This window comes from Canis aureus, chromosome 5 (genome assembly GCF_053574225.1).
Source record: "Canis aureus isolate CA01 chromosome 5, VMU_Caureus_v.1.0, whole genome shotgun sequence".
NCBI lineage: Eukaryota > Metazoa > Chordata > Mammalia > Carnivora > Canidae > Canis > Canis aureus.
The window spans coordinates 4,524,103-4,540,000 of record NC_135615.1 but is presented as its reverse complement, the minus strand read 5'-3'; the positions used below and the strand labels follow the sequence as shown (position 1 = coordinate 4,540,000).

Genomic DNA, 15,898 nt, shown 5'->3' with positions numbered 1-15,898 from the left:
TTGGTGAGGACAGGTGACTTGGGGACCCTACTCCTCCGCCATCTTACCCCACCCCTTACTACCATTTTAAAATTAAAAATACTCAATAGGGAGGAATAATATGATCTGGAAATTCATGAATATGCCTATTTTATAAGCAACAAATGACACTGTAGCTTCAAGGAGCTTAAAATGGAGACTGACATATAAGACAGATTTATGTAGAACAACTAGAGAACAAATAGATTGATATAAATAATTCATAAATCAGGATTAGAAAAAACACCATTGCAGTCTGCAATCCACCTGATGAACCTTCCTGAAGAAGCAGAATTTTTATTAAGTTCTTGAAAAAGATAGAATTCAGATAAAACCAAAGTGGTGAGTAAGGTGATAATGAATAAATAGATTTTCATATATAAGAAGGTGATAAAACAAAATAGGAAGTCATAATGCCATTGTAAGGGAGGAACTCCTGGCATATAAGAAAACTTTAAGAAGATTAAGTTAGCATCAGGAACAAGTTGATTTGGAATAGGAGAAAGGGAAACTTGAGAAATTCACTGGAAAGCTATGTTAAGAATCTAAGTGTGATGAAAGCAGCTGAAGTAGAGATAAAATGTTGAATCCAAGCATACTTCATAGGAAGTATCAGCAGAACATCATACATTGACTGTCTATGATAGTTCAAAGATGATATAGTCAATAGACAATTCCCAAGTCAGTTTAGTAAACTGCAAGAGGAAAGGAGATGTCAGTGGATATAGAGAAATGACAAATTTATTTTTTCATACAAATTTCTTTTGAGGAGAATTTTGCTGATTAAAGTAAGTGTATTATGTATCTTGTCTTTAAAACTCTCCATGCTGTGCGAGCTCCTGGAGACCAAAGCATAGGTTTTATGTTTCTTCTGTAACCCTCACACTATATATTCAATAGATATTTAATGGTGTTGTAAGAACTAATAATATTGGAGGAAAACTTAAATAAAAGTTAAAGAATAAAAATGTAGATAAATTATTCATCATAATCATGGAAGGGATAGTTGAAAGGATGAAGCTGGATCTCCATAAAAATCTAGGGAAGAATGTAAAAGATCAAGGTCATGGCATTGGAAGAACAAGATGTGAGAAGTTGAGGTAGAAAGAGATGAGTCCAGTCTTAGAGATAGAAAGGAAGATGGAAGTAATTATTGATGCTAAGAGTATGTTTAAAAGGCTGCATATAAAAACTCAAAAAGACCTTTGACATTGATGAATGACTGAGAAATATTAATTTTTGCTAAATTGAGTGACAGCAAATCATAGTTTTTAGAAGCCTGGCCCCAGAGAGATAAAAATTGTCTATGGAAAGTACAGGGTATTAGACTGTACTGGTTTAACTGTGTTAGGTTAGGTTAGGTTAGGTTAGGTTAACTGTGTTAGGTCCTTTCACTTAGAATTTTAACTACCAAGACAAGTCAATGTAGCTAATTGGAAGGCTTGTATGAAATGTGTGTCAGCTTCTCAGAGCTCTTGCTATTTGCATAGCATAACCCAACTAAAGACCAAATATGGAGGGCGAGGCAAGATGGTAGAGGAATAAGGGTCCTCAATTCACCTGGTCCCCCCAACTTACCAAGATAACTTTCAAATCATCCTGAACACCTATACATTTGACCTGAGATTTAAAGAGAAAACAGCCGGAATGCTAGAGAGAGAAGGGTTTTTGCTTCTAGCAAGATAGGAAGGCTGAAAAATAAAATAAAATAAAAAAGAATCAAGTTGCAGAGAAGCACTGTGAGGAGCCAGGATAAGCCAGTCTGGTGAAAACCTCTGGGACAGGAAAGCCCAGCCCCAGAGAAGAGGGACCTTTAAAAATCCGCACCAGATTCTTCCCCAATAGAAAAGCGCTTAGCAAGGAAATTGGGCCAATTTCCTTGGACCAATTTCAAGGAGATTGAATCACAGGGAAGCTTCCAGTTTTCCGGAGTCACTAATAGAGGAAGTGCGCCCAGGGAAAAGCACCACAAACTGTGGGCCAATCTCGGTAAAGGGCTGGCATGTAGCCAGCAGGGCATTTGGAAGAAGCCAGTCAGTTAGGTGGGTGGCTCCAGATGGAGGTGTCTGGCCCTGCTGCCTTCAGGAGCCGGATGCCCCAGGAGCGAGCGCGATTCCAGCAGCACAGGGCTCCAGATTACCGAGCAGACACAGCCCATGATTCTGCACTCCCCCTGGGACAGGCAGAGGCAAGGAGGGAACAGGATAGCAAGGACTCTCCTGCTACCAGGCGCACAGTAGGCTGTGCAGATCAGCTCACCCACTCCAGCCCGGGAACATCAAGGCCAGGGCAGACTGGGAGACTGTGGTAGTTACTGAGAGGAGCTGACTCCAGAGCTGGAAATCTGGCTGCCACCATTGTTGTTTTCCCTCCTTACTTCCCCACGTGCCTGAGAGAGGTAGGGCTTCCAGGGAACAAAGGCTTCGCAGGATAAACAGCTCCCACTGAGCCTCGCACATGGCAGGGGGCAGGGCATCCCTGCCCAGGCACACACATGAGAATCAGCACAGCAGATGCTCCCCCAGAAGACCAGCTGGAAGAACAGGGGAAGAGCAAGTTCTTGACCAAGCAGCACTGGAAAGCTCCAGGGGAAGTCGAGGAATTTATAGTATATAGAACTAGAGGGTACACCTCCTTTCCCCCCTTTTTCCATTAACAAATCTTTTTTTTTATGTCAGACTAAAAATTTCTAATTTTATTCTCTTTTCCCCACATTGCTACAATATTTTACCAGCTCTTCATTTTTAATTTTCTTTCTTTTTGGCTCTCATATTTCTACAATTACATGTCTTAGATATATTTTCCATTCTAGATTCCCTTCAACCAACTCAATTTAATTTTGGGAGATATACGAGATACGGTTTGTGTGTGTGTGTGTGTTTTGTTTTCTCTGGCCAATTTTTTTCTACAATGGCAGAAATTACTACCTTCTAAAACATGACCAGAATACACCCAGAACCAAGTGGTATACTGTGCTGGTTCATTCTGTGAGATTATACTCTCTCTTCATTCCCATTCTTCCCCCCTCTGTTATCTCATTTAAGTTTTGGTGGTCAATGTTGGGGCTTTCTACAAGTATTGCTGGTTTATATAACTTTGGTTCTGAGCCTCTTCTAACATACAGAACTTAATACACTCAGAACCAAGAAGATCACCCTCTAGGACCCCACAGGTAGACTAGGAGACTACATTCTCCCCCCACTACAACTTCTTCACCATCACCATCTCCCAGTCCTTCCCACATTTTTTTCTTCTCTTTTTTCTTTTTCTTCTCTTAACTTTTGCTTTTGTCTCTTTTATTATTTTATGCCTTTTTCTTTTTTTTCTTCTTTGAGATTCTTGGCCTTCTTTATACTACTTTGATTTAAAATTTGTTTTTCACTTTAATGGTTCATATGTTTTATTTTGTTCTAATCTTTGTTTTCATTTTCTGGTCACTGACCTCATCAGAATCATCTAGGGTGAAATTTATTTAGGTTGTGGTTGATGTTCTTGACTTAGCCCACTCATACAGCCACTCTGCACTGAACAGAATGACTAAAAGGAAGAATTAACCACAAAAGAAAGAAGCAGAAACCGTACTGTCTGCCACAGAGTTACAGAATATGGATTACAGTTTGATGTCAGAAAGCCAATTCAGAAGCACAATTATAAAACTACTGGTGGGTCTGGAAAAAAAGCGTAAAGGACTCTAGAGACTTCATTACTGAAGGATTTAGATCTAATCAGGCCAAAATTAAAAATCAAGTAAATGAGATACAATTCAAACTGGAAGTCCTAACAATGAGGGTTAATGAAGAAGAAAAAGTGAGCAATATAGAAGACAAGTTGATGGTAAGGAAGGAAGCTGAGGTAAAAAGAAAAAATTAAGAGCCTAGGAAAAAAGGTTAAGGGAAATAAATGATAGCCTCAGGGAGGAAGAATCTATGCATACTTGGGGTTCAAGAGGGCACTGAGAGGGCCAGAGGGCCAGAAAGGATATTTGAACAACTCATAGCTGAGAACTTCCCTAATTTGGGAAGGGAAACAGGTATTCAGATCTAGGAGATAGAGAGGTTGCCACCGCAAAATATCAATAATAACCATTGAACACCTTGATATTTAATAGTGAAACTTGCAAATTCCAAAGACAAAGAGAAAATCTTTAAAGCAGCGAGGAAAAAGACACTCTTACCTTATATGGGGAGAAATATCAGATTAACAGCAGACCTCTCCACAGAGACTGGCAGGCCAGACAAAGCTGCAGGATATATTAAGGGTCCTAAATGAGAAGAATATGCAGCCAAGAATACTTTATTCAGCAAGGCTGTCATTTAGAATAGAAAGAGAGATAAGGAGTTTCAAGGATAGGCAGAAACTGAAAGAATATGTGACCACCAAACCAGCTCTGCAAGAAATATTAAGGGTGACCCTGTAAAAGAAAGAGACATCCAAAGAAATAATCCACAAAACAGGGACTGAATAGGTTTTATGATGACACTAAATTCATATCTTTCAATAGTAACTCTGAACGTGAATGGGCTAAATGATCCCATCAAAAGACACAGGGTTTCAGACTGAATAAAGAAGCAAGACCTATCTATTGGCTGTCTACAAGAGACTCATTTTAGACCTAAAGAAACCTCCTGCCTGAAAATGAAAGGTTGGAGAGCCATTTACTATTCAAATGGTACTCAAAGAAAGCTGGGGTAGCAATCATCACATAAGATAAATTAAAGTTTATCCCAAAGACTATAGTAAGAGATGAAGAGGGACATTTTATCATACTTAAAGGGTCTATCCAAAAGAAGACTAACAGTCATGAAGATTTATGCCCTTAGTGTGAGAGCTGCCAAGTATATCAATCAATTAATAACCAAATTCAAGACATCCTTTGACAATAATACACTAATAATAAGAAACTTTAACATGGCACGTTCTACAAATGATAAGCTTCTAAGTACAACATCACCAAAGAAGCAGAAACAAGGGCTTTAAATGTTACACTGGACCAGATAGATTTCACAGATCTATAGAGAACTTAACATCTGAATGCAACTGAATATACATTCTTCTCAAGTGCACATGGAACTTTCTCCAGAATACACCACATTCTGGGTCACAAATCAGGTCTCCAATGATACCAAAAGACTGGGATTGTCCCCTGCATATTTTCAGACCAATGCTTTGAAACTCAACTCAGTCACAAGAAGAAATTTGGAAGAAACTCAAACACATGAACGTTAAAGAGCATCCTACTAAAAGATGAATGGGGCAACGAGAAAATTAGAGAAATTAAAAGATTCATGGAAACTAATGAAAATGAAGATACAATCATTCAAAATCTTTGGGCTACAGCAAAAGCAGTCCTAAGAGGGAAATACATTGCAATACAAGACTTCCTTAAAAATTGGAAAGAACTCAAATACACAAGCTAACTTTACACCTAAAGGAACTGGAGAAAGAACAGCAAATAAAGCCTACACCAAGCAGAAGAGGAGAGATAATAGATTTGAACAGAACTCAATGAAACAGAGACCAGAACTGTGGAACAGATTAACAAAAGCAGGAGTTGGTTCCTTGAAAGAATTAATGAGACAGAGAAACCCCTAGCCAGCCTTATTAAAAAGAAAAAAGACTCAAATTAATAAAATCATGAATGAAAGAGGAGAGATCACGATCAATACCAAGGTAATACAAACAATTTTAAAAACATATTATGAGCAGCTGTATGCCAATAAATTAGGCAATCTAGAAGAAATGGATGCATTTCTGGAAATGCACAAATGATCAAAACTGGAACAGGAAGAAATAGAAAACCTGAACAGGCCAATAACCAGGAAGGAAATTGAAACAGTCATCAGAAACCTCCCAAGACACAAAAGACCAGGCCCAGATGGCTTCCCAGGGGGAATTCTACCAAACATTTAAAGAAGAAATAATACCTATTCTACTAAAGCTGTTCTGAAGGATAGAAAAGGAAGGAATATTTCCAAACTCGTTTTATGAGGCCAGCATCACCTTAATTCCAAAACCAGACAAAAGCCCCACCAAAAAGGACAATTTTACACCAATATCCCTGATGAACACAGATGCAAAAAATTCTCAACAAGATACTAGCCAATAGGATCCAACAGTACATGAAGAGGATAATTCACCACGATCAAGTGGGATTTATCTCCAGGATGCAAGGTTGAGTCAACACTCGTAAAATAATCAACGTGATAGATCACATCAACAAGAGTAAAAACAAGAACCATATGATCCTCTCATTAGATGCAGAGAAAGCATTTGACAAAATACAGCATACACTCCTGATCAAAACTCTTCAGAGTGCGGGGATAGAGGGAACATTCCTCAGCATTAAAAAAGCATTAAAAGCCATTTATGAAAAGCCCACAGCAAATATCATTCTCAATGGGGAAGCACTGGGAGCCTTTCCCCTAAGATCAGGAACATGACAGGGATGTCCACTCTCACCATTGCTATTCAACATAGCACTAGAAGTCCTACCCTCAGCAATCAGACAACAAAAAGACATTAAAGGCATTCAAATTGGCAAAGAAGAAGTCAAACTCTCCCTCTTTGCCGATGACATGATACTCTACATAGAAAACCCAAAAGCCTCCACCCCAAGATTGCTAGAACTCATACAGCAATTTGGTAGCGTGGCAGGATACAAAATCAATGCCCAGAAATCAGTGGCATTTCTATACACTGAGACTGAAGAAAGAGAAATTAAAGAATCAATCCCATTTACGATTGCACCCAAAAGCATAAGATACCTAGGAATAAACTAACTAAAGACCTCATCTATTCTGCAGCATGTGCCAGAATGATGTTACATCAAGGCACTGTAGGAGTTTTGAGTGCATAAATCGTATTTATGTGGCCTCAATTATATTCCATGCCCCAAGGATGTTACAACATAGTTGTAAAGGTAAATATGAACACAGATCACAAATAACTAGTATATGTAAAAATGAAAGCCAAATAAATGAAGTAAACTTTATTATTTTTTTTTTTGAAGTAAACTTTAAATGCTGAAGGATTCGTAAGAGATAGAGATAAGGAAAAATGTGTCTTGCAAATAATTGTAGAAGCTTAAGTGTTAAAATGTTCTAGACAGGCTAACTAGAGAGGAGGAAAAAGGAAATTATGTTCAAAGACAGCTTGAATTGTTGGAGGAATTCTTCCAGACCAGTTGAATCTCGAATGAATCTAAAAGAGACAAAGAATATTATGAATACTTCAGAAAAAAAAGGAAGACAAAATTGTGAATAATTTGCAGTAGATGGAAATTCATTAAGCAAAAAAGACTAGAAAATATACTATGTTGCTATGTCTCTATGGTTTCATGTGGATAGAAGACATTTTAGACACATTCTTGTTTTCATTGTTCTGAAAACAGAAGGGCTCAAAAAAAATTTGAATGTTCTGTCCTGCTTCCCTACACCAGAAATCTACAAGCATCTATTTTCAAACATGTCAAGGTCCCTCTGCTCCTTACCACTTGTCTTGTCCAACAGTTTCTCATTTACTTTTCTTGCAAGCAATTCTATATTTCTTCCCACTGATTCATGCAGTTCCCTCTGGCTCAGTGAATAGAGGCCACAAAGCCCAGATGGAAATGGCTTTCACACTGTCTGACATCCTGGTCACTTCCCACACTGTCTGGGAGTAGCCTTGTCCAGTTAGCAGAAAATATATTTGAATCTGGATCATTCCAAAAAGTGCCTCTAGCCCCCATTGCAGAGAATTCTAATACTAAACACACTTGGGTATGCATGTGTCTGTGCATGTGTGTGTGTCTGTGTGTGTGGTGGGGTAAATGGGAGTAATAGGGAGTAGCACTGTGATAGGATTCTGTGTACATATTTAAAAATATGTCACATGTGGACTTTTATGTGGGAGCAACTGCTAATTCTACACTGAAAGTAAAAATAGAATTTGGCTTAAATGACAGCTAAAGAAATGAATCTAGAATTACAAACACATTTGTTCTATCAGAACACATTTTTATTATTATGATGATGATGGCTTTCTCTTTTCATTCCCCTCCCTGCCCCAACTCAACCCTAGCAACGAAAGTATGAGAACTTGGGTAAATGATTTTTACCTCTGCGTTAGACAGCAGTTTTTCTTGTGAGTTCAGATTTTCCACATCTGAATACTGTAGGACAGGAAGATCACTTAAACAATTTAGGTAAAAACTTTTGTAGTTCCTACCTCATGGTAGCTGCTCAACAAGTGTCACTTTCCTTTTTTCCAAAGTAGTCCCTAATATTCCTTTCTAACATGATCCTGCAGATGGATCTTTGGAAGAAGGAGGAAAAATTGACAACCGGCATATTAACTCTAAAAAAGGGAATAATTATTACAATAGGAGAGAAGAATTACACACAATCCTCTCAATACCAACTGGGTTTTTGAAAGAATGGATGTGAAAAAAAAATGCAGATGATCAGTGTACAGAAGTCTAGGAGAAAAATGAACATGAACCAGAAAAGCAGTCTCCTGAGTTCCTGAAAACTAAACAGAACAGGAAGATCTACATCCTCTCTCAGCCCCCAGTCAGCTGAGTCCCACAAGTATTACTGTACCATTGTTCAAAATGCTAACTCCCACAGAGAAACCTAATGTCAGGTATTTAGGATTACACAAAAGTACCAGATGTTGCAATTTTGGTTTATTGTTTATGCACATAATTAGATACACATACTTCAATTTTGAACACTGCTGATGTATTTTTAACTAAATAGCTCAACCAGCTTGTTGTGTATATAGGGAAATAAAATATCAAATTTTCCACTGATTCTAGCAATATGCTATTACATATTAACTTCCTCTGAAAAAGTTTATGCAAATGACAAACTTATTCCCATAATTGCTGCTAGATTTATCAAGAAATGTTAAACCGTCAGAACAAAATTATTTATTATACAGAGCGGAATCACCAGTTTGAAGTTTTGAGGGAGATAAACTTTACTCTGACTCCAAAAAAAGCAGTCAAATAGGATTTAAGTCTTCTATGAAAACAAAACTAACTCTTGCTCTTAAAGAACCCTGACTCACCGAAAGAAAAAAATAAAATAAAATAAAAATTCGAGTTTTTTTCTGAAAGCATATTTAAAAATATGAAATTTAAAATAATTAAACCCTCAAAATAAAATCTTTGAATATGCTCATTAATGTAACCTAAATATAAATTGTATAAACTAGTATCATTGTAAATAGAGAACACTGGCAGAAGATAGGATAGACAAGGACTATTGTCCATGAAATGGAAACTTTAAACTTGAAAGGAGTACATTTTTTTTCCCCAAGTCAATTAAGGGGGAAATTATTACAAGATCATTTTTAATGAAGAGAAAATACACCTTAAAATTAAAAAAATAACAATAATAATTCAAGTTGGTTGTTTATCTGCGAACTTCCAGACTGTCATGTCTGTGGCATCTGTATTTTTAAGGTTTTTAGATTCAAGGAAACGATGACTTTGCAACACAAATATATTTTTTTCTCTATTTTCTTAGGAAAGAAATCCAAGGAGAGCAGAAGGAAAAACAAACCTAATATTTTAAAGTCAAGTTCTTTTCAGAGTCTCTCATGGAAATAAACTTACTATGTCAGCCAAGAGAGAGGCCAGGAAAAAGAGAAGCGTTGCTAGTGAGAGAATTCTCACAAGAACTTTAGGTCCTTGTACCCCTCATTAAGATGATGAATTCTAGGTTTTAATAATGAATATGAGAGCTATATCAAGAAGAAAAGCAGGGCATTTGTTTTACTTTGTTTTGACCTGTGCCTCAATGCCTCCTGGCCCCCTCCCCTCCACCGTGCAAGGCGAGACCCAGCCCACACTGAACAGGAGCCAGTGTGAACACTGCCCTGAGCAGAGGCAGCCTTGCCTGCAGGGCCTTCCGGACCCTTGCCAGGGGCGGCCTTTCCATGCCTAAGGACATTAACAAAAAATGGTGTGCTCCTTGTCTGCAGGCTGTATTTCTGTTCCAAAATAACTGCAGTTCTTCAACTGTTATGGGAATAAACATTCAGTTTTACATGCATTGGTAATATTCCTTTGGCTTCTTCTTTTCTTCTTTAAAAAAATAGTGATAATTCCAGTGTTTTCTCACCAGTATTGTATTGCCTTCTTGCAGCCAAATTTTACGGTTGCAGAAAGCATTAGCAAACCAGGCCAAAAAATACTCTGACTTTGATTTAATATGAAATTGTACATTACATTTTAAACTATTTTCATCATTACAATAATTTTTTGGCTTATTTCTGTTTTCACAATGTCTGTAAAGTTTCCATTTTTCAGAAAAGCAGTAGTGTTTGATAATAAATAAATGTAGCTAAGATCCAAATAAACAAATTTGTCAACACTGTGTTCTCACATGGCACTTTGCTAAAAGACTCAATGTTTTGTATGTTACCCACTGAATTTACTTGTGTCAAATGCATTTATACAAATAGCTTGGATTCTTTTTTTCTTTTTTTTTTTAATTTTCTTCATCCTTATAGAAGTAAAACCATCTTTTATCTTTGTTTATATATTTGAAGATATTTCTTTATACATAATATGTTATATACACAATATATAAATCATATAACCTGAATTTATTGTGAACAAAAATTGCTATTAAAATATTTATACTTGGATAAGACTTTGCCAGATATCCTTTATTTTATCCTCACTCTAGTAATTCTTAAAATAAATTATATTTATAATATCTTGGTTACAAAAAAATCTTTTTATAAATTATGATCACCACATTACAAAACACTTATCCAAGTATTACATAGAAATGGTAATGTTTTATGGACAATGATGTAGTAATTCAAAATAGTGTTATAAAAAATCACCCTGTTCTATGAAGTTAATTGTTGTCTGTTTTCTGAAGCTATATGTTTTCCTCTTTTTAATAATACTTAGTTCCACCACTTTTTTTCTATGCTGTATATGTCAAAGAAATATTCTTAAGTAAAAATGAAAATTTTAAGTGTATAGAGTAGATAAGTACTCTATTTCTGAGAAAAAAAAAGTTATCTCTAAAAACTCTATGAGGCAAGAAAAGTAAAATAAAAAGAGAGAGTTCTAGAGAGCAACATCTGGCATCCCATAGTCCATCTCACAAACAAGGAGATGGCATATAACAGTTTATTTGGGGGATAAAATTATTGCAGAATCAGATTGTTCTTCATGACTGTTTAAATCTGGGAATTGGAATTGCTAAATTTTTCATCAGTCATTGGAAACAAACTTTCTGGTTGTGTCTAAGTTTATAAAATAGCAATAAGAAGTGGAGGTTCCAAATTCATATTTACAACAAGACTTAGATAAACCTACTGTTCACACCACATTGTTGGGGCAGTAGACTATAACTCATTGATTTGGCCAAAACTTTTCTGGCAAGTACATGGCTGATATTTATATGAAATTGTGTGAATTTCAATAATATGCTACCAAGGAGTTTTTCTAAAAAAAGATTAATAGAACTAGAATTATGATTGATTATTAGAGAAAGATAACATACAGAAGAACTCACTAATATTAAAGCTGTGTAGAGCTGTGAAAGGGCTGTCTTGGGAGATAATGAAGTAATTGTCATTGGACCCGATGAAGTCTTATCTTTGAAATGCTCAAAGAAGTTCACAGGACAATTTGGTCTTGATACTGCAGATAGATAGTAGCACCAAATGACTTGTGAGATCCTTGTAAACTTAATGTTCAAATGAATACCTATTATAGCATTTCACAAACTGTGCTCCATGATCAAATAAGTATAAAAATAGCACATGCCTTTTGGCATAGTTGGAAATTTAAAAATGAGTATTTGAAAATTTGAAGTTCAGAAGTTTTGCAGTAAAAAAAAAATCTACCTATCTAAACCAACATTTTCCAACTATTTTATTTTTCGTAAAATATGTTATCATATTGCCACAGACCATAATTTTATGACAAACTAAGAAGGGCACTGTCGAGGTAGATTTTCCTTTTTATTTAATTGTAAGTTTTTGGAGGATTCTTCTTAAATATATTTAATTTGTCACTCCTTCTGAACAAGTCCAAATTCTTTAGACTGTCCTTCAAGGCCCAACACATTGTCTTTTCTTTCCAAACTATTCCTCTATTTCCTAAAAAAACTATTTTTTGGTATATCACAAATGGTTTTTTCATTTGTTTGCTTGTTTTTTTTTTTTTCTCTTCATGTCAATTATACACATTTTTCCTCCACTTTGGAATGACCTCCATTTGATAGTCTATTTTCAAGTTTCACCTCATATCCTAACTTACTTTTTTTTTTTTTTAAACCCCCTCTCTCATGACTTCAGTCTGCATGGTGTAGAATCTATACTCTATATCTCAAACCATAAATTTCATTTCCTGGGGTTTCCTGTCCTTCCTTCCACTCTCTTCCTTCCTTCCCTCCTTCATTTTGTCCTGCTCTCCCTGTTTCCCTTCCTCTTTTTTGTTTCTTTTATTTTTCCTCTTTCTTTCTTTTAAACTTGTGCTAATCTTACCTTTCCAAATAGATTTTACACATCTTGCAAAAAGAAAGTCATGCCTTATATTTATATATTTCCTAGAATAGCAATATTTTCAGTTATATAAGCTATACCCCCTTTCCTCATGGAATTTATAATCATTTAAACATATGAATTGCATAAAGAAAATGATCTCTTTGGGATGCCTGGATGGCTCAGCACTTGAGCAACTGCTTTCTGCTCACGTCATGATCCCGGGGTCTTGGGATCAGAGTCCTGGATCGTCGGGCTCCTTGTGAGGAGCCTGCCTCTCCCTCTGCCTATGCATCTGCCTCTCTCTCTTTGTCTTTCATGAATAAATAAATAAAATCTTAAAAGAAAACCATCTCTTCAATTAAATAACAATTGAGAAGGCTTTATTATTAATTAGAGGCCATATTAATAATATGAAGTACTAAGGACATGGTGAATACTCAAAATTGTTGAATAGGGGAATGAGTAAATAAACTAATTTGTTTGATTCTGTTGTATATCCTTTCTTTAAAAGATTTTATTTATTTGATACAAAGAGAGAGAGAGTGTGTGTGCAAGCATGAGAGCAGCAGGCAAAAGGAGAAGGAGAAGCAGGCTCCCCACTGAGGAGACTCTGAAATGGAGTGCAATCCCAGGAACTTGAGATCATGACTTGAGCCGAAGGCAGATGCTTAACTACTGAGCTTCTCAGGCCACCCCTTTGTTGTATCTTCTTTTTCATATTTTACCCACATTTCAGCTTGCATTTTCTTCTTTGGAGGGAGAGGTAATGAATAACATTTTTTTCATAAGGTATACAAAACTATTAAAATCTAGATAATCATGGAATTATAAATGTCTTAATGAAATTATTTCTCTCATGTGTGGGTATGTATGTATTCCAATAATGATTTGGTCCAAAATCCAGAAAGAAATGAGAATCAATGGACAGGATCAATATCCAGGACATTTGTCAGAGAATATTTAAGGAATTGAGAAGTGACTAGAATATGAGAGCAAAGAGAAAGAAAGGAGGTCAGAATGATTCTGGAAATCCAACTCTCAAAGCTAACCTGAATTAGTTTATAGAAGGGATAAGAAGGGTAAGAGAGAAAGCAGTATATTGTTACTTTCATTTGGTTTGTGACTTGGCACATATAAGAAAATTTTGTCCTTAGAAACCAAGTTATAGAGTTTAGTATGTAGTAGAAAATGTGACTTTGGAATTCAGAAATAGTCTAGGTATAAAAGACAATTCCTGTGTGAAGTTTATAAGAAAGTTGACAAGAGTTAACTAAAATGGCAAAAAGGGAGGGAGGAGGGGGCAAGATGGCAGAAGAGTAGGGTCCCCAAGTCACCTGTCTCCAACAAATTACCTAGATAACTTTCAAATCATCCTGAAAACCTACGAATATGGCTTCAGATTTAAAGAGAGAACAGCTGGAATGCTACAGTGAGAAGAGTTTGCACTTCTATGAAAGTAGGAAGACAGAAAAATAAAAAAACAACAAAGAAATAAAAAAGCATTCAAGGGGGAGGGGCTCCACGAGGAGCCAAGCTAAAGCCCCCCCAGCGAGTGCCCCAGGACAGGAAAGCCTCCTCCAGAGAAGCGGAGAAGCAGGAGCTTCACCAGTCTTCCTGAATGGAAAGGTCCTTGCAGGGAGTTGTAGCAGGATCCCAGGAGGGGAGGCGATGCCCTCAGGCTCCCAGAGGCACTAACAGAGGACCTGCGCCCTGGGGGAGAGCATGTCACACCCTGCAGCGGAGCTTCCTAAAGGGCTGCAGCGCCTGGCTGGTGGGGCGCCAGGAGCAGATCGGTGGGTAGCTCCGCTGTGGAGGGGTTGGGTGGCCCAGGAGCGCAATTCCAGCAGTACAGGCCCTGGAGCCCAGGGAGCTGAGGGACACAGCCCAGGATCCCGCACTCCCCCTGGGACAGGCAGAGGCTGAGAGAACACAAGACAGCAAGGACGCTCCTGCCGCTGGGCGACCCGAGCTGTACAGATCGGGGGCCACCGCCCCGGAGCATACAGGCCCCTGCGGACTGGGAGCTGCAGTAGCAACTACAGGAGCTGACTCCAGGGCTGAAGAGCTGGCTGCTGCCACTGTTGTTGTTCCTCCTATGACCTCACAGGATAAACAACTCCCACCAAGCCTCACAGTGGCCTCACAGGATAAACAGGATAAACAACCCCCACTGAGCCGGGCACCTGGGAGGAGACTGAGCAGCTCCCCCAGGTGAAGACACCTGAGAATCAGCACAGCAGACCCCTCCCTCAGAAGACCTGCTAGAAGGACATGGGAAAAGAAAGTTCTTGACCAAGCAGCACTGGAAAGTTCCAGGGGAAGTCGAGGGATTTACAGTATATAGAATCAGAGGATACTCCCCCTTGTTTTTTGTTTTCTGTTTGCTCCCCACCGTTTTTCTCTTTTTTTCTTTTTCCCTTTTTTCTTATTTCTCTTCTCTTTTTTTCTCCTTTTCCCAATACAACAAGTTTTTGGCCACTCTGCACTGAGCAAAATGACTAGAAGGAAAACCTCACCTCAAAAGAAAGAATCAGAAACAGTCCTCTCTCCCACAAAGTTACAAAATTTGGATTATACTTCAATGTCAGAAAGCCAATTCAGAAGCACAATTATAAAGCTACTGGTAGCTCTAGAAAAAAGCATAAAGGATTCAAGAGACTTCATGACTGCAGAATTTAGATCCAATCAGGCAGAAATTAAAAATGAATTAAATGAGATGCAATACAAACTAGAGGTCCTAATGACAAGAGTTGACAAGGTAAGAGTGAGTGACATAGAAGACAAGTTGATGGCAAGGAGGGAAACTGAGGAAAAAGAAAAACAACTAAGAGATCATGAGGATAGTTTAAGGGAAATAAACGACAGCCTCAAAAGGAAAAAATCTATGTTTAATTGGGGTTCCCGAGGGTACTGAAAGGAACAGAGGTCCAGAATATGTATTTGAACAAATCATAGCTTAGAACTTCCCTAAATTGGGAAGGGAAACAGGCATTCAGATCCATGAGATAGAGACATCCCCCACTAAAATCAATAAAAACCGCTCAACACCTCGACATTTTAGAGTGAAAATTGCAAATTCCAAAGACAAAGAGAAGATCCTGAAAGCAGCAAGAGACAAGAAATCTCTAATTTTTATGGGGAGAAATATTAGATTAACAGCAGACCTCTCCACAGAGACCTGGCAGGCCAGAAAGGGCTGGCAGGGTATATTCAGAGTCCTAAATGAGAAGAACCTGCAGCCAAGAATACTTTATCCAGCAAGGCTCTCATTCAGAATAGAAGGAGACATAAAGAGCTTCCAAGATAGGCAGTAACTGAAATACTATGTGACCACCAAGCCAGCTCTGCAAGAAATATTAAGGGGGATTCTGTAATA

General features: G+C 37.6%; 1 long non-coding RNA gene across 1 annotated transcript in view; it reads left to right on the top strand.

Annotated features, from left to right (window-relative positions):
- LOC144313307 (uncharacterized) overlaps nt 1–10,505 on the top strand; it is a 76,176-nt gene extending 65,671 nt beyond the window's left edge. The window contains exon 3 of the long non-coding RNA XR_013378983.1: nt 9,534–10,505. This is a non-coding gene — a long non-coding RNA (uncharacterized LOC144313307). The remainder of the gene's footprint in view (nt 1–9,533) is intronic.
- The last annotated feature ends 5,393 nt before the right edge of the window (nt 10,506–15,898 follow it).